At 37.9% G+C, this 25939-nt stretch overlaps 1 long non-coding RNA gene across 1 annotated transcript in view; it reads right to left on the bottom strand.

Annotated features, from left to right (window-relative positions):
• Positions 1–25704, bottom strand: part of LOC132483389 (uncharacterized) — a 33812-nt gene extending 8108 nt beyond the window's left edge. Inside the window, exons 1-2 of the long non-coding RNA XR_009531067.1 lie at positions 25623–25704; positions 24401–24482 (exon numbers count right to left, since the gene is read on the bottom strand). This is a non-coding gene — a long non-coding RNA (uncharacterized LOC132483389). The remainder of the gene's footprint in view (positions 1–24400; positions 24483–25622) is intronic.
• Positions 25705–25939: the final 235 nt, after the last annotated feature.

The raw sequence follows: 25939 nt of genomic DNA, 5'->3' as shown, positions 1-25939 counted from the left end.
ACTTGGAAGGATGCGGTGTTAGTTACATGCAGAGAGGATCTTTCTTTTATTGAAAATGACATTTATATGACACAGCTTATAAGATAATGAGTGCACTCAGTTCTGGGTAACGGATGGGGCCAAGTGCTGAGCAAAGCAGGACTCCTTCAGTTTCGTGAAGCCATGGTGTTTGCTAAACAACAGAGCGGAGGGGTGGGAGTGTGTGGCTAAACTCCTCATGAGCCCCCTGGGAAAGGACCGTGTGGCACATTTTAGAAACTGTGCTCTTCCTAAACATACAAGCACTCTGAAGATTGATCTTTCTGTAAGAAATTTCTTGCCTGGTTCGTGTGGGAGAATGAGATACAGATGTGTGGAGAGGCACACTTGCTCTCAAAGGAAATGTTAAATGTATATGTTATTTTCATTATGTCTCACGATCCATATGTTTTGTGAAAATATGTCACTGTTATTTTTACTTAATATGGAAATTAATTGAATTGCATCTCGTTTACAGTGTTTCGTAAGTACATGTTTTCTCTGAAACTTCTCTTTTCCAGCCCCACCAAACCTTCCTCCTCAACACCACAGGTGACTGCTTCTCCTTTTTCTGGAGATAAAATGGCAAACATCTCATAGAAGCCTCTAACAGGGCTTTCTCTCAGTGTTTATTATCCCTGTGTTGATCTTTTCTCCAAACTCAAGGAAGAAAAGCATCTCTTCTCTCTGAGCAACATTTTCAATGGTTTACTGAGTCACATGACTTCGAAAATCCTCCAGGATTAAACTCTCAAGTTCTTCTCTTCACCTTCACCTCTCTGGACTCTAATTTCTTTCAAATTTTCTTAGGCTTTTCTTATGTAGAGAAGTTCATTTGCTTTTTACTATCTGGGAAGTTTGTTCCACTCTTCTCTCTGATGTTAATCAACTCTCATAGTTGGTTAAGATTGCGAGAAGGAAATAGAGATGCATGTTTTCATTTTTTTTTGGAGTTGTTTTCTTCTCTTATCTGCCTGCCTGCAGGAATATATATTTGGTTCTGCTCCAGATTCCAGATGGTAAGGGAGCCAGAGTCAGGGCAAATCTTACCTTCTAAAGGCAGGTCTATCAGCCAACTTCTTTCAGTCTCCTCCCCGGGCTCTCAACAAATATGTAGCAACGAATGGGTCTTCTGGATTAGGCGTGAGTTGAGTGTTAATAGTCGCCTAAAGGTGGCTGATACACACTTTCCAATTCAGCTTTAATCAGTGATAAAGTGGGTAGTTTGAACTTTATCACTCTGATTTTTTTAGCTATTCTAAACGTATGTTTGTCCATTCTAAACTCCAAATGGGATGGGGTTATGAATACCTCCTCAAATTTCTTTAATGCAAGGAAACATGCTCTGCTCACTCTAGCTTCTTCTTTTTAAAAGACTTTAGTTTTTTTAGAGCAGCTTTAAATTTACAACAAAATTGAGAGGGAGGTACAGAGATTTCCCATATACCCCCTGCCCCCATACATCCATAGATGTTTCCAATATAAACATCACTCACCAGAATGGTACTTTTTTTTTTAACAAGGATAAACCTACACTGACACATCATAATCACCCAAATCCGTAGTTTACCTTAGGGTTCATTCTTATCATTATACATTCTATGGGTTTGGACAAATGCATAATGACATATATCCATCATTATAGTGTCATACGGAGTATTTTAACTGCCTTAAAAATCCTCTGTGCTCTTCCTAGTCATCTCCCCCCACCCCTGCCTCTGATCTTTTTTATTGTCTCCATGGTTTTGCCTTTTCCAGAAAGTAATATAGTTGGAATCGTACAGTATATAGCCTTTTCAGATTGGCTGCTTTCATGTATTAATACACATTTTACGTTACTCCATGTCTTTTTTATGGCTTGATGGCTCATTTCTTTTTAGTGCTGAATAATATTCCATTGTCTGTGTTCACTTAACTGAAGGACATCTTACGTACTATCAAGTTTTGGCAATTATGAATAAAGATATTATAAACATCCATGTATGCAGGTTTTTGTGTAGATATAAGTTTTCAACTCCTTTGGGGAAATACCAAGGGACAGGATTGATGGATGTATGGCAAACGTATGTTTAGTTTTGTAGGAAACTGCCACACCATCTTGCAAAGTCTTTGCACCATTTTGGAATCTCACCAGCAATTGTACAAGAGTTCCTATTGTTCCTCATCCTCACCAGCATTTGGTGTTGTCAGTGTTCTGGATTTTGTCCACAGGTATATAGTGGTATTGCATTGCTGCTTTAATTTGCATTTTCCTGATGACATAAGATGTAAAACATCTCTTCAAATGCTCATTTGTCATCTGTTGAGCTTCTCTGTTGAGGTGTCTGTTAAGGTCTTTAACCCATTTTAAAAAATCAGGTTGTCTATGCCACATTGATGTTTTTAAGCATTCTTTGTATATTTTGGATAACATGCTTAATCAGATGTGTCCTTTGCAAATATTTTCTCCCAGTCTGTGATTTGTCTTCTAAGTCCCTTGATATTTTCTTTTGAGGAGCAGAGTTTTTAAAATTTTAATGAAGTCCAGATTATCAATTATTTCTTTCATGGATTGTGTCTTTGGTGTTACAACTGAAAAAGAATCACCACCATAATCTAGGTTTTCTCACAGGAATTTTATAGTTTTGTGTTTCACATTTAGGTCTATGCTCCATTTTAAGCTAATCTTTGTGAAGGGTATAAGGTCTGTGCTAGATGAATTTTTTGCATATGGATGTCTGGTTGCAGCCACACTATATGTTGAAGAGGCGATCTTTGTTCCACTGTGTTACCTTTGCTCCTTTGTCAAAAATCAGTTGACTATATTTATGGAGTTCTATCACTGGGCTCTCTATTTTGTTCCATTGATCTGTTTGTCTGTTCTTTCACCAGCAACACACTGCCTTGATGACCGTAGCTTTAGAATACGTCTTGAAGTTGGATAGTGTCAGTCCTCCAACTTTGCTGGTCTTCTTCAATATTGTGGTGGCTCTTCTGTGTCCACCCTCACTTCTTCATCCAACCTTTCTCCTTATTTCTGTCAAACTTCTTAAAATGTGTCATCTATACCTGCTGCTGCCATTGCTCATTTATTCAGTTTTTACAAATATAAAAATATATTCATTATATATGCATAGGTAATAACTTCTTTTATTAAATGAATACATACTCATTAATTTTTAAAATCAGCTGACAGTAAAACATTATAAAGAAAAACTTTACAAACTCTATTCCCTCTTTCACCTCCAACCTACCTACTTCAACTTGTCAAGAGCAATATTTTTATTTTTTCTGTTTCTTCTAGAAGATATTTCCATATTTTTAACGTATGCTTGTGCTGCCCTTCTTTGATTTATCAACTATTAGTCACTATTTATGTCTGCTATGATAGAGAATGACTTAGTTTATACCATTCACCACCCCCTCTCCTCTAGGCTCTAATATAGTTTAAGTTAGTAAACTCTATTCACACCTTTCTTGACTCTTTCTTACTTTACAGCAAACTCATCACCTAGCTAGTCACTTCCATATTTAAAATATACCTTGAACCTAATTGTTCCTTGCTAATTGCACCCACTACCATCTAAGGTCAGGTCTTTTAATATCTTGTAGGGACCACTTATCGATTCCTAACTATTTTTTCTGGTTTCAACTCCTGGCTACCTGCTGTCTATTCTATACTCAGTAGCCAGAGGGACTTAAATAACATCAGTTCTGATGCACTCTGCCCTCCAAAGACTTCCGATATTTTTGGTATTTCTAGTCTTCCCCACATCTCCTAAGACGTACATGATTTGGATTCTGGCCACCATCACATGCCGTCCTCCCCACTGATCACTGCATTCTTATTCTATTGAGTTTCTTGTTATTTCTTGACTACACCAAGGATGCTCCCCATGGAGCCACTGCACCTGCTGTTCCCTCAGCCTGGAACACATTACGTCAGATATTTAAGTACTTCTCCCTCTCACTTCATGTAGGTCTCATTTGAAAAGTCTCACATTTGAAAGTCATCTCATTAGAGACACCATCCTTGACAACCTTATCTAAAAGAAGCTCCCTCCCTATCAAAATCCTGCAATATCTCTTTAAACCCTTATCTAGAATGTGAGCTACATGAGATCAGGGGCAAGGTTGATTTTTGTCATTGTAAATCTCCAGCACCGACAACAGTGCCTGGCATTAAAGCGTGATCAACAAATATGTGTAGATGAATGAATACATAAATAGACCACTGCTACAGAGAAAGCATAGGTGTTTCAGTGGTGTTCTAGATATGACATCCTTGAAGTCTTAAACCCTAGAGGGTCATCATTCCATAGAAATATGGAAACGAGAGAACAGTTGCACTTGGTAAGCATCCTCAATCCTTAAGGGATATAAACCTCTTAAAGTTTGCCTCTTCTAAGGGATCATGAGTAGTTTTCACCTAGTTAGAAACTAAGTTAGGCTCAGTTACTTCAGTCAGGCTTTTTTTTTTTTCCATTTAGGTATTTCAGAAGTCTTTCCAGTACAATCTTTCTGAGTAGGCTACAAGGGAATCCATTTGTAAACGGTGTAACTATAAAATATATTAGCATGTGTTAACAAGAGAGGCCATTCATGCTCCTTTGTCCGTAATCTTCAATTTTGAGATTGCACTGTGTGGAATTATTTCTTTTCCTATTGGAAATAGTCCACCATATTGAAACATCATACCCTTATCCCCAGCCATCCTTCCTCAGCACTCCAGTTCATCTCATTTATGCACTCTTCTATTCAAAGCCATGCTATTAACGAGCGCTGACTCCTAAAACATCCTTCATATGTACCTAGCTCACTGGTCATCTCTGCCTGGAGATGTCACAGAAATGTTAAATGCAACAGGAAATGTGTAATTATTTCCCCCAAATCTGTTCTTGTTCCTGCATTTCTCATTTAAGAAGACTGAGAATGATACCAGGTCTCTCTTTCTCATATAATCTGTGTAAGCAATTAGTCACCAAGTTTCATAGATTAGACCTCAGGAGATCTGTTTGCTCCCCTCTGTGCCCAGTAAGACCTCTGTCCTTCAGAATTCTCATCACTACCCTATCACTCATAAATATAACTCTGACTTAGGCTAACATTCCTCCAAACTATCCTTTCTGTCTCGGGCAAATTCACATCTGGGCATGATCCATGTTCTTCAGTGGCTCCATGGTTCTCCAGGATAAAGGTCGATTAAAGAGCTTCACACTATGCCCTTCACTGTTAGACTCTGTGCATCTCTCTAGCCCAGCCTCCTGCCACTGTCCTATGTAGATTCTTTGCACCTGCTGTTCTGAAAGCTAACAGTTTGCCAAACACACCATGGTGTTTCTTTCATATTTTGTTCCCTCTACTTCAAATGTCCTTGGCTAAAGTCTCTGTTCAGTTCATTTCTACTTGTCCTTTAAGACCAGCATAAGCATTATCTCTGGTAGGAATCCTTTTCTGAATTCCTGGTGTGATTTATATGCCCTTCCTTGGTGCTCCCAGGACAATGTGTGTAGACCTCTTTCATAGATTCATGATGCTGTACTTGCTTGCTTACTATCATTATTATTCACCTCTCTATACTCTCTTATTTGTGTATATTGCCAATTAAACTCCTAAAGGTCAATGGTGGTGTTTTGATCATGTGTATATCCCTACTGACTAGCCTGGTAACGTTCATGGAGCACCCATGGAAAGAAGGAAGAATGAATGAAGGATAGCTTTACTACTTAGACATAGAAGACACTTCCAGAACCAAAATAAAGCCATGCTGCAGCCTCAGAGCACTGTGGGCAAACATCACAAGCTGTAACATAGAGTGTGAACTATGAGGATGACAACCTTTCTATTTTGGTTTTTAACCAAAAAGTAAGCATTATTTAATTGTGTAATGCAGCCCTGGTGTGTGTTTGTGTGTTGGGCGGGAGGTGAGGGGGTTTGCATAGCAAATGTGACCTTGGGGGACTTGATTCAATTCTGTTGTCTCATTAATTCCTTTTCCACATGCATTTGTTGTTGTTGTTAATTTCGATGTGACATATATCATAAATCAATCTTTCTATATATAGTATGTACATAATTCAATAAACAAGGAGATAGATGGATAAATAAGACAGATCTCTATAGCACCAATACAATTACCAAATTACGAACACCTAAAAAGTGTCCTAAAGCCATAGATTGAATGATGAAAAGTTAATACACTTGAAATTCCTCTCATGGTCCTTAAAGTAAAGAATTGGTACATTGTCTTCCTAATAACTAAGATTTGAAGAGCATAGATTTGTTTCAGGCATTTACAGTTCCCTTCATTTCCTGCCATCTCCCCCATATCCTTTCTTGTGAACATCATGGGTTTAGGTTTGGTTCTAATTAGGGCCTGAAAATTGTTGCTTGATTGTACAGTCATAGCAACATAAGAAGTGGGGGAAAAAAACTATTTAGCAGATTAGAATTTACTACAGCAAGACATCCAATTGTTGAATAACCCCAGTGCCCTTCACCTCAAACACCCTACCCAGAAGGCCATTCCAAACATTTATTACTTGCAGAATGAAAAAGTACTTCCTTATGTCTGTGCTAAATTTATTTTCCCCTAACTTTCATTAAAGCTTCTTTGTGCTATATAAGCTGAAAGGGAAAAGCAACCTATATTATCTACACTTAGATTCTGTGCACTTTAATTAGATCCTATGTGTCATTTCCATTGAAAGAAGGGTCTGTCCTACCAATTCCTGTGATTCATTCCTTCCCAGCTATTGTTATCAAGCTTTCAGCATTTTTCCTTCTATTCTTTTTTTTAAATTTAATGTTGAAAAAAATTGACTGTTGGGATGTAGATATGCATCCTCAAAATCATTTACTATAGATTTCATAACATTTAACCAGAATTACACTTGTAGGATGGATACATCTTGACAAAAGAAAACAAAAGCAGTGGCTCTGAGGGGTGATGCTAAAAGCGTTTCCCCTCTGGCCAACATGTCATTAAGCAGAAGAGCATAGAACAGATTTTTAAGATTTTTAACATTAGGGACCACCTCTGTTATGTACTCTGAATTGTTACTGGCACCCCCATAGGTGTTTAATAGATATTAATACTGCTAAGTTTAACAATAAATGAAAAAGGAAGAACTGATTTCAAGACAATCCAGTAGTGGATACATGTTGGAAGATATGATCCATTGTTTTCAAGGATAATATTCCTTTATTTCACACATAATCTGGAAGATTTAAAATATTAACTGTTTCATTTGAAAATAATATAAACGCTACTCGTAGCCAAATTCTTCATTTAGTGCAGAGTAAAATTTCACTTTCAGATCAAACAGAAATAGAGGGATATAAACCAAATATGTAGACAAATTCATGATGTACAATTGTATATGCAGATTAAGGCCAGATGGGGCTATAAAACTAGCCCCTAAATCTCAACATTGAATTCCATGTGTTTCAGCAGAATAAGATTGCATACCAATCAGGAAATAGGCAGGCACTGGAATTATCCTTCTGCCGTTTCTTGCCACTCTTTTCTCCCTATCCTGTCAACCACATGGACATGCCTAGAAATGGGGCCTCCTAGATTGAGAAGAGGCAAGGAAAAATGAATAAGGAAAAAAATAAAACAATGTACCAGAGGGAGAGAAGTGACAGTGGACATTGTGCAGAGGCAGTTTTTACTCACTCAGGTGTTCAATATAGAAATTAGCAGTGATTCCTCCAAAATAGAGCCCAATTCCATCTTGTCAAATCCAAGAAATATTCATCAGATCTTAGAATTACTTATTCATAGAGGTGGAAAGGACTTAAGGCCATAAGATTGGTCTTCCTTCATTTGGGTGGACCTGGACATTAGCAGTTGGCTTATTTAGACTCCTTTTAGTCTGTGTGAGTCAAGTGGATTTTTTCTTTGTTTCTTTGATAAATCAGTCAAACAATAGGACTGCCCACTTTGACCCACTCTCTACCTTCCCCTCAAATTGTCTTATGTGAAGAGACACTTTATTATTTGATTATCTTATCAACATATACTGTATAAGAGATGTACTTAGACCCAGTAACTGTTTCACAGAGAAAATATATGAGATCACACAGACTATTAACCCATAATTTTTATTTTTCATGGATGTAGAAAACAAACTTATGGTTACCAGGGAGTAAGGAGGGGTGGGATAAATTGGGAGATTGGGACTGACATATATATACTACTATATATAAAGTAGGTAACTAATAAGGACCTACTGTATAGCATGGAGAACTCTACTCAATACTCTGTAATGACCTGTATGGGAAAATAATCTAAAAAAACTGTATATGTATAGCTGATTCACTTTGCTGAATACCTGAAACTAACATATCATTGTAAATCTACTATACTCCAATAATTTTTTTAAATCCATAACTTTTGAATAAGAACAGATCAGAATGAGGGTTCCATCAATCTCTTCACCCTCAAATTGGAAAGAAAAAATAAAACAAAATGATGCAGTAAAATAATTTAAGGGAAACATATAGTAAAGAAATAGGAAGGAGAATACATATTCATTTATTCATACCCCACTTTACTCCAGAAAAGAATGTAAGGGAATTTACAAAATGTGATATAATGGGATAAAAAAACCTCAAATCTTTTATAAAATCAGGCACCCCTCCCCCACAAAATGGTGAGTATGTAAATATTTGAGTCAGATTTTTCTCACAGTACTGACTGTAGCATATACCAAAGTCATAGATTTTTCTCACAATAGTGACTATAGCATATACCAAAGTCAAGTAGACTCAAGACTATATGTGAACTTTTCAGTTTCTAAGGTATTCTCTGGTGCTTCAATTTTGACTTGAGAGATGTCAGATTACCTAGAGGAAAATTCCAAATAGTGTCAAAGTGCATTATGGCAATTGATGTTGACATTAACCAGGCTTGAAAGTTCTTGCCAGAAATGACACTACAGTTCAAGACCACATTGACTGGCTAGAACTAGGCATCATTCTGGAAAGCATTGCTTGTCAAAGATAAAATCTTTTGACATGCTTGCGTGTCTGAAGTTGAAGTTCCATGAGGATCACAAATTGGGAGGCTAGCCATGGCTACTAAAAATGCTCAGCTCGCTCCCTCCTCAAGTGAATTTGAGACTAAAGTGGCAATTTAGGTTACAGACTTATATTCCAGACAAAGCCAGTGTGATTGACTCTCAGGGAAAACAGAAAACTCTGACCTCGATACAGGCACAAGGGCAGTGTCCTTGAAGGACAACCTGAAGATCAAGCTCTCTCTTTAATGAATAAGCCCAATTCCTCAAATTCCATCTTTTAAAAGTCAGTCCTTTATTTTAAGACTTGGATTTTCCCCTTAAGTAAATATTCCACAAGGAAACATGATAAATTAAGTTTTTAGTATTATCAGAATTCAGTCATTAGTAAAAGCAGGGATAAATATCTTCTCAGTAGGTTCAAGGAAGGCGAATGGGAAAAAGACAGAAAGAGGTAAAGGAACTTACCCTGGTTTACAGTTTTGCTAAGAGTGGTCCTGGATAGTAGGCAAGATCGCCTAAGGCATCCAAAACCAAAGAAATGCAAGGAAAGAAAGCAGAAAAATGCAAGAGAGTAAAGCTATAAAATGGATTTTTCAAGGCATTATATAATGATTTTCCTGAAGGTATTGAAACAAAATAAAATCATTATAAGAATAAAAGAAAGTTCCAGAAAACAGAAAGTGGGAATCACCTCTGTTTCTACTATTATTCTTACAAAGCAATTTTCATTTTTGCATTTTCCTTTATATTTATTTTTGCAAGCATAGGATGTTCAAATCACTTGCAATATGATTTTTAACATATTTTAGTATGTTTGCATTTAAATGATACAAGTATTATACATGATTTCACTTTATCTTCAAACTTTTAAATGGCTGCAAAAGATTCCATCGTCTGGTTAAACCAATCATTCATTTATTCAACAAATATTTATTTAATGCTCACCACGTTCCTGTTTTAGGAACTGGGCTTACAGCAATGAATGCAAGGTTCAAAATTCTGTTCTCATAGAGCTGGCATCTTAGTAGTAGACATAGACAATAAGTAAATAAATATGTAAATAATTATGTAATAAGACGATGGGGAGTGATGAGTATTTCGAAGGAAAAAAGAAAAGTGTATCAGCAAAAGGGGATAGAAAACCAGCAAGTGAGAGGCTCTGTTAGGTAAGATAGTCAGGAAGATCTCTCTGAAGTGAAGACCCTTAAATAGTGATAGGAATGAAAATCTCTTGGGGAAAAGCATTAAGCAGAGAGAAGAGAAAGTACAGAAGCCCTGAGGTATTATCACACTTAAAGTTTGGAGAAATACAAAGGAAGTCAGCCCAAATGGAATGTGTTGGCCCAATGAGAGGGTCAGAGTCGACAGGAGGCTAAGTTGTACTGGTCTGGAGCTGAGGACACATACTTGGGACTTTGTATTTCTTGGTCTGTTTGAAGTCTTTGGAAGTCTGAGGGCATTGTTCTCCTAACCTAGACATTGAGTGCTTTGTATGGGGCTGGTTACAGAGACTGAGACAAGAGGTGATGTTGGGAAAGCCAGCAGGCAACTATTGTAATGATCGAGGCTGAGCAGAAAAAAGTGGTGAGATTGAAAATTAGAAGCAACAGGATTTATTCGTGGGTTAACTGTAAGATGCAAGAAAAAGAAAGATTAAGGAACTTCAAGATTTTGATCCTGGGCAATTCATGCCATTGACTATGTTAAAAGATATTTTTCAAAAAGTTAAAAACCTACAAATATCATGGGTGAGAAAATCAGGAGACAGGTAACACTGGTTTGAAGGAGAATGATAGAGCTGGGAGTTATACAGGCTCAGAGAAGGAAGGTTCACTAGGTTAGATACTAAACTTGTTCATGACCTCAAGTTCAATAAAATCGTAACTACTTGCATCTTGATAAAACAAAAATCTTCAAGTTAACAGGTACTTACATAGAATGTGAGCCTTTAATAAATAACAGATGTGAATCATACTAAGGGACCTCTTTGGGTGAGTCTATGCAACAATATTCCAAGATGACATTGAAAGGACAAGTTGTCCTCCCTTTGCCTTATTATGAAGTGTCTGATATTTTATTTTTGTGGAAACTGAGATAGTAAACACTAGCAGAAGGGAAAACTGTAGAGAAGGGTCAGTCATCATTTAATTGTTGGTCCATTGTTAAACATTTGATTTATGTATAATATTTTAATATTATAAATCATAGGGTTTGTTGTCTTTTTTGTTGGGGGTGTGCCCTTAAAATGAATTCCCAATAAAGGAAGTAATTGGTCCCTAAATAATTTTGATATTTTATATTGAAAAGTATTTGCATTTACTACCAATATGTTATTCCAATTAGTTTTTTATTTTTTTTTTTAATATAGCCCGGGGAATTCACCTATTACATGTCCATGGTATGTTTTTTAGTACTACTATAATTTCTTTTTTACCTTGTTATCTTGTTTTCCAGATTTTACCTGTCTCTAAAAGCTGTTGATCTCTGTTTGTGTGTGTGTGTGTGTACCAGGGAGAGATCACTGGATTAGCAAAACTGCTTCTAATCGAAAGATTTACTTAAAACTTTTAAAGTCGTTGTATTTGACCCAGAGTTGACAGGTAGTTTTTTAAAAGGACTTATTATTGTGTCCTGTTAAAGTCACTATGAGAATTGAAAGGGTTTACAAGATACAGTTACTGCCTTGAAAAAGTTACAACTTGCTTTATCTTTATGAGTTGTGACTATGATTTCACATACGGATACGATTTGACAGAAGCATAGTACAGGACAGAAATAAAAACATCAGCTTTGGAGATAGTCTTGACATGTACTGGATGTGTATCTCAATATCTCTGATTCTTAGTTTTATTATTTATAAAATGAAGACAATTTAATCCAGATTGTAAGGGTATTATAAGAGTTAAATATACATGTACTATCCATTAATATCCTCTATCTATCTAACTATCTATCAATAGTCTAACTCATCACACACAATAGCACAGACCACAGCACATAATAAGCAACCAGTAAATAGAATCACTATTGTTGTTTGTATTTCCTCAAACATTTTATTCTAAATCAGGTCTCTGAACTTTTACACTTGTCCCATGTGACTCAACTTTTCTCCACTTCCCCCACCTCCAAATCTCTCAAACCTTCCATTTATCAATACTCAGCTTAGTTATTTTCTCCATGAAAACTTCTTGGGTCCACCAAGGTGAGTCTATCATACTGTAGCCCAGCTCTGTTCTCCCAACACCCAGCACATACCTGGCTTAAAGATGGATATAAATCATTATGTCATGTGAATAACTGAAGAAGAGTCTAAGAAATCATATAGTTACCTATTTATTCAACTCTTTCACAGAATCATGATTAAGCTAAAGCAAGATGCCCAGAGGAGTGTGTCTATATAAACTTCAGACTCTCTTTAGCACCTTCATCTCTGTAAGTAAGCACACAAAAAGCACTACATAAAGGCCTCAAAATTAGAAAATCATTAAATATTATATGCTTCTCTCCTCTTTCCCCCATGGTCAAAACACATGGTGTTAAAGTCAGCAGAGTTTATAACAGGCATTTCACATGCATAACTTCAATTAAACAGAAGAATCAAAAAGTAACAGATTCCACAGGTTTAGAGGAAGACTAACAAATATATACAAATAAAGAATTTGGAAATCATGTCATAAGAGCCAGCATGCAGGAGGCTAGATAATAGTATTCACAGGCCATCTAACCCATGCTTTTTCAAATGGTGCTTGAGATTTGGACCTGTCATAGAAAACACTGCTTCTTGAGTAGTTTTCCGAATATAATCTTAATGTCATGTTCACCAGCCAATGACAAGATAGGACCACCCACAACAAAGCTCTGGAATGCTGCCAGTCCACCAGCCTTGCTCTAATACTGTCAGCAATTCCACGCTGCTGTAACACACATGTAAACATGGCCTAAAAGGCCAACAGGTGTGCCTCAAACTGGGGAAAAAAATAACAGACTAAATCAAGTCTGTAAAGACACACCAAAGACCTTTGACTAGCATTAGTTTAAATAACTAGTAAGCAGTAATTACTGTCTAAACAAAGAAACATTTATTTGTAAACCAAAGATATGGGGGACTTTTTGGGGGGTGGGGAATCAAAACCACCTGGAAGAAAAAGGACAAAACCACAAGAGCTATAACGCTATCGCCAGAAGGAAAAAAACACCATCATTTTCACAGAGGAAGAATGGCCCTCTATGCAATTAATAGCTCTGGGTGACCTATCAGTAAAACTTGTACAAAGGACTTATGTACTGGATGTGTCTTGATGAGTTTGGATAATTCTAATGACAGCAGAGCACCTGCTCTAGGATGTCCAGTAAAAGTGGTTTCTTGGATTTTCTAGAGAGGAAGCTGTAAGGAGATGTCATGATTGCACGTCTGCAAAAAAATCTGTGTCCAATGAGGTACAGAACCTGGGTAGCAGAGACTTAAACATGTGAATCCAGGTGACAGTGGTAGTAGGCATGCGAGCAAACAGGCATTGCACAGAAGTTACTGGAAAGATTAACAGGGGAGCAGTCCTTATGGTGGTAAACCTGAAAAGTAAGATTGCAGGGCACACGTGAGGAGAATTAAGAAGACAACACTGAGATATTGATAGCATAGCACACAGAAATCAAGGAATTTGTAGATATAATAGATTTTATATTTGACCTCAGGAGAAAAATGAACTGAATACCTAGAAATATGGGCAAGAGAAGGTTGTGATAAATAGAAAACACGCATTTGGGTTCATGCAGATGGGAGAAGAAGTCAGGTGGGCAATCCAGGGTGAATATCCAGTTCGAGGGTTTCAGTTAGTGACATCAACCAGTAATATCTCTGATTAGAAAGGATCATAGACTACATTCTTAGAATGGATCAGATAGATGCAACTGTCAAAATATGTTCATTATTGGCCTGCTGAGAGGATATAGAAAAGGATGTACTATCTACGTAAATCCTAAAAATGAGAACATCCCCCCGCCCCCGTCATAGCTGGTTTCGTTTGAAAACTGCCTATTAGTCTTTTAAATGTAATTGTACACATCCACGACCCTGGAAATTGTGCGAGTAGTTGATGGTCCTTCCCATTGTCTGGGAGGTTGGGAAAACTCTAAAAAGTTGTTCCCCAAAATATCTGGCCCCTCATAAGCTTTGACTCACCCTGAGCTTCTTTGGGTAAGGTAATTAAACAGAAGGAAATGGTACTGAAAAAGAGAAGAAGCAGCGGCGAGACCACCAGCTGGAGAACAGTAATAGGGAAGGAGCAAGAATGGAAGAAGTGAGGCCGGTAGAGAGAATATTAGTTGTCATTGGCAGCCTTTTGAGTGATGAGGAATCTGGGCCACCTAATGTCCCTGTCACTATCACATGTCATTGAAGTATTAAAGTTAGTGGCAGGGAAAGCACAGGGTAAAAATGGAAGCCAATTCTATTCCACTTAAATGGTGAGCATTTCTAGCTGACTCCAGCCGTACCTGTGTCTGGTTTATCAGAAGACTTCTAAAGAGCGGTACAGCATGCAGCTTTTAAAAGGCATTTGCAGATTTGTGACCACCTAGAGGGGTAGGATAGGGAGGGTGGGAAGGAGACTCAAGAGGGATGGGATATGAGAATATATGTATTTGTATAGCTGATTCACTTTGTTATACAGCAGAAGCTAACACAACAATGTAAAGCAATTATACTCCAATAAGATGTTAAAAAAAAAAAAGGTATCTGCAGAGTCAGAGCCTATCAGAAAAGTTTTAGGGTACAAACAAAGCCTCAGATTAATGCATCTACTAAATAATTTAGTTGAAGAATGAAGAGAAAGTTTAACAGGTGAATTAAAAAAAAAAAGAATATTTAAGCACACAGGTAAACCAAAAACAGAAATTTACCACTATAAAAGGAACATATTTTTAATGTTAAGAATATTCCATTTTAGGACTTCCCTGGTGGTCCAGCAGTTAAGACTCCATGCTCCCATGCCAGGGACCCGGGTTCAATCCCTACTTGGGGAGCTGGGTCCTGCATGCATGCTGCAACTAAAACAATTCTGCATGCTGCAATTAAGATCCTGCATGCCACAACTAAGAGCCTGCATGCTGAAACTAAAAGATCCCTCATGGTGCAACTAAAGATCCTGCACACAGCAATGATGATCATGTGTGCCACAACTAAGACACAGTGCAGCCAAATAAATAAACAAATAATTTTTAAAAAGAATATTCCACGGGGAGACCTTCAAGATGGTGGAGCAGTAAGACATGGAGATCACCTTCTTCCCCAAAAATACATCAAAAATACATCTACATGTGGAACAACTCCTACAGAACACCTACTGAACACTAGCAGAGGACCTCAAACTTCCCCAAAGGCAAGAACATCCCCACGTACATGGGTAGGGCAAAAGTAAAAAGAAAAAACAGAGACAAAATAATTGGGACAGGACCTGCTGCTCTGGAAGGGAGCTGTGAAGGAAGAAGAGTTTCCACACACTAGGAAGCCCCTTCACTGGTGGAGACAGGGGGTGCATGGCGGGGGGAGCTTTGGAGCCATGGAGGAGAGTGCAGCAACAGGGGTGCAGAGGGCAAGGTGGAGAGATTCCCACACAGAGGATTGGGCCGACCAGCACTAACAAGCTGGATAGGCTTGTCTGCTCACCCGCCGGGACAGGTGGGGGCTGGGAGCTGAGGCTTGGGCTTTGGAGGTCAGATCCCAGGGAGACGACTGGAGTTGGCTGCATGAACACAGCCTGAAGTGGGCTAGTGCACCACATCTAGCTGGGAGGGAGTCCAGGAAAATGTCTGGACCTGCCTAAAAGACAAGAGACCATTGTTTCAGGGCATGTGAGGAGAGGGGATTCAAAGCACAGCCTCAACAAGTTTCAGAAACCAGTGTGAGCCACGGTTATCAGCTCAGACCCCAAGGACGGGCATGAAATGCTAATGTTGCTGCTGTAGCCGCCAAGAACCCTGTGTGCAAGCACAGGTCACTATCCACACCCAATCCCCTCCAGAGCCTGTGCAGGACACCACTGCCAAGGGACCGTGATCAAGGGACAACTTCCCTGGGAGAACACATGGCATACCCCCGGTTGTTGCAACATCACACCAGCTTCTGCCACCACAGGCTCACCCCACATTCAAATTATAACTACCGTACCCCTCCCTCCTCCCCTTGACCTGAATGAGCAAGATCCCCTTAATCAGCCGCTGCTTTTACTCCGTCCTGTCTGAGAGGGAAACAGATACCCCCAGGCAACCTACACGCAGAGGCGGGGCCAAATCCAGAGCTGAACCCCAGGAGCTGTGTGAATAAAGAAGAGAAAGGGAAATCTCTCCCAGCAGCCTCAGGAGTAGTGGATTAAATCTCCACAATCAACTTGATGTACCCTGCATCTGTGGAATACCTGAATAGATAATGAATCATCCAAAATTGAGGCGGTGGACTTTGGGAGCAACTGTAGACTTGGGGTTTGCTGTCTGTGACTGATTTGTTTCTGATTTTTATGTTTATCTTAGTGTAGTGTTTTGTGCTTCTTATCATTGGTGGATTTGTTTATTGGTTTCCTTGCTCTCTTCTTTTATTATTATTATTAGTCTTTTACTTAATAATTTCTTTTTCTGTTTTTCTTTATTATGTTTTATTTTTCTTTCTTTTTTTTTCTCCCATTTCTTCTGAGTTGTGTGGCTGACAGGGTCTTGGTGCTCCAGCCTGGTTTCAGGCCTGAACCTCTGAGGTGGGAGACCAGAGGTCAGGAATTTGGGCCACCAGAGATCTCCCAGCCCCATGTAATATCAATCAATGAGAGCACTCTCAGAGATCTCCTTCTCAATGCTAAGACCCACCTCCACCCAAAAGCCAGCAAACTCCAGTGCTGGATGTCCCATGCTAAAAAACTCATAAGACAGGAACACAACCCAACCCATTAGCAGAGAGGCTTCCTAAAATCATACTAAGTTTACAGACACCCCAAAACACAATACCAGACATGGCCCTGCCCACCAGAAGGACAAGATCCAGCCTCACCCATAAGAACACAAGCACCAGACATCTCCAACAGGAAGCCTACACAAGCCACTGAACCAACCTCACCCACTGGGGGCATACACCAAAAACAATGGGAACTATGAACCTGCAGCCTGTGAAAAGGAGACCCCAAACACAGTAAGTTAAACAAAATGAGAAGACAGGGAATTATGCGGCAGATGAAGGAGCAAGATAAAAACTCACCAGACCAAACAAATGAAGAGGACACAGGCAGTCTAATTGAAAAATAATTCAGTGTAATGATAGTAAAGATGATCCAAAACCTTGGAAAAAGAATGGAGAAAATAAAAGAAACATTTAACAAGGACCTAGAACAACTAAGAAACAAGCAAACAATGATGAACAACAGAATAAATGAAATTTAAAATTCTCTATAAGGAATCAATAGCAGAATAACTGAGGCAGAAGAATGGATAAGTTACTTGGAAAAGAAAAGTGGAAATATCTACCACTAAGCAGAATAAAGAAAAAAGAATAAAAATAATTGAGACAGTCTCAGAGACATCTGGGACAACATTAAACACACTACATTCGAATTACAGGTGCTCCAGAAGAAGAACAGAAAAAGACATAGTCTCAGAAAATATATGAGGAGATTATAGTTGAAAACTTACCTAACATAGGAAAGGAAGAATTGCCAATCAAGTCCAGGAAGTGCAGAAAGTCCCATACAGGATAAATACAAGGAGAAACACACTAAGACACATTAACCAAACTATCAACAATTAAATACAAAGAAAAAATATTAAAAGCAGCAAGGGAAAAGCAACAAATAACATACAAGGGAGTCCCCATAAGGGTAAAAGCTGATCTTTCAGCAGAACTGCTGCAAGCCAGAAGGAAGTGACAGGACATATTTAAAGTGATGAAAGGGAAAAACCTACAACCAAGATTACTCCATCCAGCAAGGATTTCATTCAGATTTGACAGAGAAATTAAAACCTTTACAGACAAGCAAAAGTTAAGACAATTCAGCCACCAAACCAGCTTTACAACAAATGCTAAAGGAACTTCTCTAGGCAGGAAACACAAGAGTAGGAAAAGACCTACAAAAACAAATCCAAAACAATTAAGAAAACAGTAATAGGAATATACATATCAATAATAACCTTAAATGTAAATGGATTAAATGCTCCAACCAAAAGACATAGACTGGCTGAATGGATACAAAAGCAAGACCCATATATATTCTGTCTACAAAAGACCCATTTCAGATCTAGGGACACATACAGACTGAAAGTGAGGGGATGGAAAAAGATATTCCATGCAAATGGAATACAAAGAAAGCTGGAGTAGCAATTCTCATATCAGACAAAATAGACTTTAAAATAAAGAGCATTACAAGAGAAAAAGAAGGACACTACATAATGACCAAGGGATAAATCCAAGAAGAAGATATAACAACTGTAAATATTTATACACCCAACATAGGAGCACCCGAATACATAAGGCAAATGCTAACAGCCATAAAAGGAGAAACCGACAGTAACACAATCATAGTAGGGAACTTTAACACCCCACTTTCACCAATGGACAGACCATCCAAAATGAAAATAAATAAGGAAACACAAGCTTTAAATGACACATTAAACAAGATGGACTTAACTGATATTTATAGGACATTCCTTCCAAACCCAACAAAATACACTTTCTTCTCAAGTGCTCATGGAACATTCTCCAAGATAGATCATATCGTCGGGCACAAAAGAAGCCTTGGTAAATTTAAGAAAATGAAATCGTATCAAATATCTTTTCCAACAGCAGCACTATGAGACTAGATATCAATTACAAGAATAAAACTGTAAAAAATACAAGCACATGGAGGCTAAACAATATGCTACTAAATAACCAAGAGATCACTGAAGAAATCAAGGAGGAAACCAAAAAATACCTAGAAAAAAATGGCAATGAATACATGACGACCCAAAACCTATGGGAGGCAGCAAAAGCAGTTCTAAGAGGGAAGTTTAGAGCAACACAATCCCACGTAAAGAAACAAGAAAAATCTCAAATAATCAACCTAAACTTACAACTAAAGCAATTAGAGAAAGAACAAAAACCCAATAATAGCAGAAGGACAGAAATCATAAAGATCAGATCAGAAATAAGTGAAAAAGAAATGAATGAAACAATAGCAAAGAGCAATAAAACTAAAACTGGTTCTTTGGGGAAATAAACAAAATTAACAAACCATTAGCCAGGCTCATCAAGAAAAAGAGGGGGAAGACTCGAATCAACAGAATTAGAAATGAAGAAGTTACAACTGACACTGCACAAATACAAACGATCATGAGAGATTACAAGTAAATATGCCAATAAAATGGACAACCTGGAAGAAATGGACAAATTCTTAGAAAAGCACAACTTTCTGGGACTGAACAGGAAGAAATAGAAAATATAAACAGGCCAAGCCCAAACACTGAACTTGAAAATGTGTCTTCCAATAGACAAAAGCCCAGGATCAGATGGATTCACAGGAAAATTCTATCAAACATTTAGAGAAGAGCTAACAAACAGCTATCCTTCTCAAACTCTTCCAAAATATAGCAGAGAGAGGAACACTCCCAAACTCATTCTACGAGGCCACCATCACCCTGATATCAAAACCAGACAAAGATGTCACAAAAAAAGAAAATTACAGGCCAATATCACTTATGAACATACATGCAAAAATCCTCAACAAAATACTAGCAAACAGAACCCAACAGCACATTAAAAGGATCATACACCATGATCAAGTGGGGTTTACTCCAGGAGTGCAAGGATTCTTCTATATATGCAAACCAAACAATGTGATACACCATATTAACAAACTGAAGCAAAAAAGCCATATGATAATTTTAATAGATGTAGAAAAATCTTTTGACAAAATTCAACACCCATTTATGATAAAAACTCTCCAGAAAGTAGGCATAGGGGGAACCTACCTCAACATAATAAAGGCCATATATGACAAACTCAAAGCCAACATCATTCTCAATGGTGAAAAACTAAAACCATTTCCATTAAGACCAGGAACAAGACAAGGTTGCCCACTCTCACCACTATTATTCAACACAATTTTGCAAGGCTTAGCCACAGCAATCAGAAGTAAAAGAAATAAAAGGAATCCAAATTGGAAAAGAGGTAAAACTGTCACTGTTTGCAGATGACATGATATTGTACTAAAGAATCCTAAAGATGACACCAGAAAACTACAAGAGCTAATCAATGAATTTGGTAGAGTAGTGGGATACAAAATTAATGCACAGAAATCTCTTGCATTCCTATACACTAATGATGAAAAATCTGAAAGAGAAATTAAGGAAACACTCCCATTTACCACTGCAACAAAAACAACAAAAAAATAAAATACCTAGGAATAAACCTACCTAAGGAGACAAAAGACCTGTATGCAGAAAACTATAAGACACTGATGAAAGAAATTAAAGACGATAGAAACAGATGGAGAGATATACCATGTTTTTGGACTGGAAGAATCAACATTGTGAAAATGACTCTACTACCCAAAGCAACCTACAGATTCAATGCAATCCCTATCAAACTACCAATGGCTTTTTTCAGAGTACTAGAACAAAATATTTCACAATTTGTATGGAAACACAAAAGACCCTGAATAGCTAAAGCAATCTTGAGAAAGAAAAACGGAGCTGGAGGAATCAGACTTCCTGACTTCAGACTCTACTACAAAGCTACAGTAATCAAGACAGTATGGTACTGGCACAAATACAGAAGTATCGATCAATGGAGCAGGATAGAAAGCCCAGAGATAAACCCATGCACATATGGTCACCTTCCCTTTGATAAAGGAGGCAAGAATATACAATGGAGAAAAGACAGCCTCTTCAATAAGTGGTGTTGGGAAAACTGGACAGCTACATGTAGAAGAATGAAATTAGAACAGTCCCTAACACCATACACAAAAATAAACTCAAAATTAAAGACCTAAATGTAAAGCCAGACACTATAAAACTCTTTGAGGAAAACATAGGCAGAACACTCTATGACATAAATCACAGCAAGATTCTTTTTGACCCACATCCTAGAGAAATGGAAATAAAAACAAAAATAAACAAATGGGACCAAATGAAACTTAAAAGCTTTTGCACAGCAAAGGAAACCATAAATAAGACTAAAGGACAACCCTCAGAAAGGGAGAAAATATTTGCAAATGAAGCAACTGACAAAGGATTAATCTCCAAAATATACAAGCAGCTCATGCAGCTCAATATCAAAACAAACAAACAAACAAACAAACAAACAACCCAATCCAAAAGTGGGCAGAAGACCTAAATAGACATTTCTCCAAAGAAGATATACAGATTGCCAACAAACACATGAAAGGATTCTCAATGTCACTAATCATTAGAGAAATGCAAATCAAAACTACAATGAGGTGTCACCTCGCAGCACTCAGAATGGCCATCATCAAAAAATCTAGAAACAATAAATGCTGGAGAGGGTGTGGAGAAAGGGAACACTTTTGCACTGCTGGTGGGAATGTAAATTGATACAGCCACTATGGAGAGCAGTATGGAGGTTCCTTAGAAAACTAAAAATGGAACTACCATACGACTTAGCAATCCCACTCCTGGGCATGTACCTTGATAAACCATAATTCAAAAAGTGTCATGTACCACAACGTTCATTGCAGCACTTGTTACAATAGCCAGGATGTGGATTCAACCTAAGTGTCCATTGATAGATGAATGGATAAAAAAGATGTGGCACATATATACAATGGAATATTACTCAGCCATAAAAAGAAACAAAATTGAGTTATTTGTAGTGAGGTGGATGGACCTAGAGTCTGTTATACAGAGTGAAGTAAGCCAGAAAGAGAAAAACAAATACCATATGTTAACACATATATATGGAATGTAAAAAAAAAAAAAAAAAAATCTGAAAAACCTAGGGGTAGAACAGGAATAAAGACACAGATGTAGAGAATGGATTCGAGGTCACGGGGAGGGGCAAGGGTAAGCTGGGACAAAGTGAGAGAGCGGCATGGACATATATACACTACGAAATGTAAAATAGATAGCTAGTGGGAAGCAGCCGCATAGCACAGGGAGATCAGCTCAGTGCTTTGTGACCACCTAGAGGGGTGGGGTAGGGTGGGTGGGAGGGAGATTCAAGAAGGAAGAGATATGGGGATATATGTATACATATAGCTGATTCACTTTGTCATACAGCAAAAACTAAGACAACAATGTAAAGCAATTATACTCTAAAAAAGATGGTAAAAAAAAAGAACATAAAATAAACGACAGTGCTCAATTTTACTGGTTAAAAAAAATAAGAAAGAGCGTTCTATTCCGATTCCCTCATAGTATAGTCAAATTGTTTAAATTTTCAGAAATGGAAGGCATTCGATCCTGGAGGTGTGTGGGGAAGGACTCATGGTACTAATGGAACCACCTGCCTCTGAGCAGCTGCTACTGATCCTGTCTTGGCTGAGTTCATGATGTTTTAAGACATTCAGGAATTTATTTCTGCTGAAAACGTCCTGAAACACTCATGTCTTTCAGATATTTTGGGGAGAAATCTCCTGTCCTGACACACTCAGGATTGGGGATTGTCTAGTTGGAAAGTATGGCATTTCTTTTAAAAGTTGAAAATAAAAGGCACTTACAGTGGGTGCTGCTTTATTTAAAGCAAATCAGGGTGTTTGAAAACTGCTGAGTTAAAGAAAACGTGATTCTAGTATGCCTTTGCTGTCTTTGGCCCTTTTTTTGTGGGGACTTCAGAACAAATCACAAAGTTGTGAATATGCTCCACTCACATTCTTGAGTTTTAATTCATTAAGAACTAAATCTTCATACATTTTTACATTGACACATCACTTGATTGATATACATCATGTACCTTTAGTTCTTAAATATCGTTTCTTCCTTAAGTTGTGGCAGAAAAGCTTTAAAAATGTATTTTATAAATTCACTTATTAACACATCAAATTCGGCGGTTCATCCAAAGAAGTTATATTTGAACACTGTAAATAACTGGCTTCAAACACAAAACAAGGACAATGACCATGATACCTGTTTCCTTCTGTGCACAGATATCACCACATAAAAGTGGGGCAAGGTTACTTTGCATTTGTAGCCAGCCAATTTTTACAGGCTTATACTAGGATTAAAAATCAAGACGATCCACCTTCGTAATCTACCAATGAAACATTTAAGGTACAAATTAGAACTTTGTACCTACAAGGCATTAATTTTACTACAAAGATTTCTAATTATTGGGTTACACACATGGGTGCTGATGACACGCATGACCAGTGCACACTTACAAGCTCCCTGCTTCTGAAATTTTGGAATGCTGAGAGCCCTTGGTTTGAAAGACTCCCAGTGAGTTACAGCAATGCCATTGGCAGAGCGACCTTTTCCCCTCCCACTCTCACCAACGCAGCGTCCAAGAGAATGCTTCTGAGTTTCACTGCCTCATCAACTCATTTCCTCTGCCATTCCCAAATACAGCGCTTGGAGCTGGAGTTCTCTTAAACACCTCAACAATCCCAATGCCAAAGGTCATTGGACTGGTCCAGAGTTCAAGTTTCAAAGCATCTTAGCATAAGCAAACCTCCTGACTTTCCCCTCTTCCAAGGTAGCTGCAGTGCTAACTGTAGGTGAAGTGTGTATGCTTCTCTTTTTGGAAGACTGCTGGACAGATTCCCAGGGCCTCTGACAATTACACACAAACAACAGGCGGACTCAGCCAAGAGGCAGTTTGCCTTTTATGTTCTAGGGTGCTAGGTTAAACCCTAACCCCCTGGAGATTTGCATACAATCTCATCCAGGTTCCTTGGAATCATTAGTGATTGCCTAAATTCACAGCTTTGATTTGATGTGGTTAATCAACAAAGTGTTTGAACGCTTATCAAAACCTTATCTAAACCTACATATCTAGACTTAAGAATTTAGTACTCGTAGTGTCCCCTGGGATTGGAGACTGACAAAACAGACTTTTATAGTGTGTCAGGGCCTTGAGTGCTGACAGATATGAGAAAAACCCCTGGCAAGAGAAGAAAAAAAGTCAAATATTTTCACACTTAAATAATGTATTTCTTTGTAGAAATTGGTTTGGATATTTAAAATCAGTGATTATTTTTTAAGTTCTAATTTGCCCATCTTTAACAGACACTTGCCTATAACCACAATTACTATTCCTTTTAGTGGTCTTAGATCAAAGATAACCAAATAAAGAATTCTGTTTTTACATCAAAATCTGTTCTTCATTAGGCATACAGGACCGGTTCTAATATCATTCTCGGCACCCTTCAGCAAAGATCCCAAGCAGGGTAAAAATTTCCACTTACCTCACGTATGCACTGCTCAACCCATGACATCTAAAATAAAAGTCCTCTCCTCTTGAAGTAGAACATATAAAACAGCATCTCCCTGGATGGGGTAATAGTGTGAAAATAGTATTTTTAGAGTTTAGGAAGGGAGGTCAATTGACTTTTTTTCCCCTTAAGAATAGTATAATGAACCCAAATTAATATCACTCAGCTTCAACTATTAACTCATGGCCAGTCTTCTTTCATGTACTACCACATCTTACCACCCCAGGTTTGTTTGTTCTTTTACCTTTTTACCCTCTTCACCTGTTTCTCTCACCCCCTACCCCCTGCTTCTGGCAACCACCAATCTGTTCTCTGTCTGTATCTATGGGTTTGTTTGTTTTAGATTCCACATAGAAGAGAGATCACACAGTATTTGTCTTTCTCTAACTTATTTAAAGCCCTTGAGGTTCATCGATGTTGTTGCAAATGGTAATATTTACTTTTTAATAAGATAAATAATATTTATTTATTAATAATCCATTGTATATGTGCATAATGCATAATATTCCATTGTATATGTTCATATATGTATTTACATATATGTATGTGTATATATATATATAATTATGGTATTTATATCATAATTTAAAAAACAAATCCATTCATCCATCAATGGACACTTAGGTTGCTTCTACAGTTTGGCTATTGTAAATAATTCTGCAAAGAGCATAGGGGTGCCTGCATCTTTTCGAGTTAATGTTTTTGTTTTCTTTGGATAAATACCCAGGAGTGGAATTACTGGATTGTATGGTAGTTCTATTTTTAGTTTTTTGAGGAATTTCCATACTGTTCTCCATAGTGGCTGCACCAGTTTACATTCCCACCAACAGTGCACGAGGGCTCCCTTTTCTCCACTTCCTTGCGAACACTTGTTATTTGCTGTCTTTTTGATAATACCCATTCTAATAAGTGTGAGGTGATATCTCATTGTGGTTTTTTGCATTTCCCTCACGATTAGTAACATAGAGCATCTTTTCATGTACCTGTTGTCCATCAACTGACACTTACAAAAATAATTTCTTTATAAAAATCAGTGTATGTCATTCCAAAACTTCCTGCTCATTTCTTTATGCTAAAGATATGATAAAAATTTGTCTCCTTCTGACTATAAATGAAGATAGTATCTTAGTTTGAACTACTGTAACAAAATACCATAGACTGAGTTGCTTATAAATGACAAAATGTTATTTCTCACAGTTTTGGAGGCTGGAAGCCTGAGATCGGTCTGTCCACATGGCTGAGTTCTGGTGAGAGCCCACTTCCATGTTGCATACTGATGATTTCGTGTTCTGTCTTCCCACGTTAGGGAGCAGAGGCAGGAAGCAAGCTCATCTAATGACTCATGTAATGGCACAAATCCCATTCATGAGGGCTCCACCCTCACAACCTCATCCTAATTCTAATTACTCCCCAAAGGCCCCACCTCCTAATACTACCACATTGGAGGGCAGGGTTTCAACATGTAAGTTCTGGGGGAACAAAAACTTTCAGTCCATAACATGGTAAGCTAAA

The sequence above is a fragment of the Mesoplodon densirostris genome, chromosome 2, assembly GCF_025265405.1.
Source record: "Mesoplodon densirostris isolate mMesDen1 chromosome 2, mMesDen1 primary haplotype, whole genome shotgun sequence".
NCBI lineage: Eukaryota > Metazoa > Chordata > Mammalia > Artiodactyla > Ziphiidae > Mesoplodon > Mesoplodon densirostris.
The sequence above is the reverse complement of the archived record's forward strand: the minus strand, read 5'-3'. Positions and strand labels throughout refer to the sequence as shown.